This window comes from Poecilia reticulata, linkage group LG17 (genome assembly GCF_000633615.1).
Source record: "Poecilia reticulata strain Guanapo linkage group LG17, Guppy_female_1.0+MT, whole genome shotgun sequence".
Classification (NCBI taxonomy): domain Eukaryota; kingdom Metazoa; phylum Chordata; class Actinopteri; order Cyprinodontiformes; family Poeciliidae; genus Poecilia; species Poecilia reticulata.
Genome location: NC_024347.1, coordinates 21959894 through 21962442, shown reverse-complemented (window position 1 = coordinate 21962442; position 2549 = coordinate 21959894).

Here is a 2549-nt window from a genome sequence, read left to right as displayed (position 1 = left end):
ACAGCTCATGACCGCAGATGAGGTGGGAACAAAGATCGACTGGTAAATCGAGAGCTTTGCTGTTTGACTCAACTCTCTCTTCACCACTGCAGACTGGTACAGTGCCTGCTTCACAGCAGATGCTGCCCCAATCCACCTGTCGATCTCCCGCTCCCATTTTCCCTCATTTGTGAACGAAATCTCCAGATACTTAAACTCCTCCACTTGAGGCAGGAACCCCTCTCCCAATCTCTCCCAGAGAGGAGACATTCCACGTCCCAAGAGCACCATCCATATTCACAAGAGTGTTTAAGAAAGGAGTTTGTACACAGCCAGAACAATGCCTGCAGCTGTACCAAAACCCAAGCCAAAACTGAAGCCGCTCATAAAAGATTCCCCACAATCAGACAAGAAAGTCCACATACTCCAGGATGGACGCTGCTGCTGCCTCACTTCTGGCCTCAGATGTTCCCTCACAGCCTCCAATATCTCATCTTCTTCTGACTGGTCCAAATCATAAAATCTTTTAATTTTCGTCATTAATTCCGCCATTTCAGTCACTAATTCCTCTGCATTTAAACTGTGCAACCTCCTTCTTTGAATCCTTATATAAAATTCCTCAAGTTCTTCAAGAAATTCTGGATYCTCCATCATAAAAGTTTTACAAGTTGCCACTCTTTCTTCAACACTACACTGAAAGATCTCTTGGGAAAAAGTTCAAGTACTTAAGACTGTTTATGATGTCATAACAAGAGAATGATATTATGACATCACAGAGAGAGTGATGTCATAACTGACATACTTGCATATATTTATGCATTTTATAAAATATGTTTATATGGTTTTCTTTTTTGCATATATATTGAAATATGTTTAATCTAGGTCAWGCTAGTTCTGCTGTTATATTGTTTTTGTCGTGTTTTAGTTCTTGAGAAAGTGTGGTGGGAATTTCCCAAGTGGTAACATTATGACTCCTCCTTGCAGGAACTTGTTTTTTCCCAGACACTGACCTTACCTTGATGCCCATTGTGTTTTACCAAATCTCTTTATTGTTGTTACAGAAACTGAGCTTTACATACACAGTTTTAAACAAATATATGGTTCGTTTATGTTCTTGCATTGTTCTAAAATGCAAGTTTATATAAACTAAAATATGAAAATGGCATCCAATAAATAAAAGGTCAGTATTTCATTTTATTTTCAGAACATTTTAATTACTTGCTTTACTTTCTTTGAAAAGGATAAGAAGGATGGTCATATTTTATTTCTTCAGCTCACTTCCACTGGATGCAGGATTATTGCTTGTATCTTATTCTGAAGATTGGAATTTTGATTAGAGTCCCTTTTTCCATCACATTCGTTAATTTTTTTATTTCTTTATTTTATAACTCAGTTTTTCTGACATGAAACTTTAATGCTCACTTCTGAGCCCTGCCAAGAGCTGGAATTGTTCAATCAGATGGGAACTACAAACTTGTCTGCCACTTTTACTCATAATGCACTGCAGTTAGTTGATTGCTTCTCTGAAAGATGAGTGCCGTCTTTAAAACTCCCCTTTTTCACAGAGTTCTTTTGATTCTTTGTTTTCAGACTCCTTTGCCTGATATGAAGCTTCATTCAGCTTTTAACTTCACTTCTGAGCTTCTGCCGACAGCTGGTACCAGAGGCGTCGCCAGGAATTTTGGGCCTCCTGACAAAATATTAGATTGGGTCCCCCTGCAAAGGTCGCCAGGCCGGGAATCGAACTGGCGACGGCCACGTCGAGGACTAAGGCCTCCATATGTGGGTTGTGCTTAACCCTTGCGCTACCACAGCACACCTTGAGTCTTTTTTTATACTCCCATAAAAAATGTTACAATTTTAAAGGCTTGCAACTTGCTTTCTTTGATTCAAGACTGATACCAGCATAATATTTACTGCTCATCTATTTTACATGCAACAGTCCACATGCAGTATGCAAGTAGACTGCTTAATTTTTTGCTATTAGTTTTAGATTACTGAAATGTCTCTCCCCACACAGCAGTCATAGGCAGGGGTGAAAGTAAGGGGGTACGGCAGGGTACTGCGTACCCCTAAAAGATTTAGAGGGGGTTCGCAGTACCTGCAAGAGAGAGGAGCGGCTGTCTGCTGTAAAAAATCAGTGGGATAAACTGCAGCCGCGACTGCGCCCACTAATTAGCCGTGACTGACTCGTTTTTCAAAAACAATCTAAAACAGACTTAATCAGTTAATAAATAACTTTTTTCCTATTTCATATTGTTTCTGAACTGTTCTTGCTTTGCTAGAGCAGCGGTGCAACACGTGGATCGCGGAAGGTTTTGAGTCGATCTCGGCATTAGGTGACAAACTGAAMGCAGCCAGGACGCTGAGAGCAGCACGTCCTCCTCTGGCTCGCTTAAAATGTTCAAACTTTATTAAAGAACAGCAATAAAAAATGTTCAAATTAATGACCCAACAACAATAATAATCTCAGTGATTATTATTTCAACAAGGTGTTGCGCAATTCTGTGCGTTTCGGTTCCATTACCAAAATAACAGAGCAGGAGTTTAAAATTAACTAATCAACCACC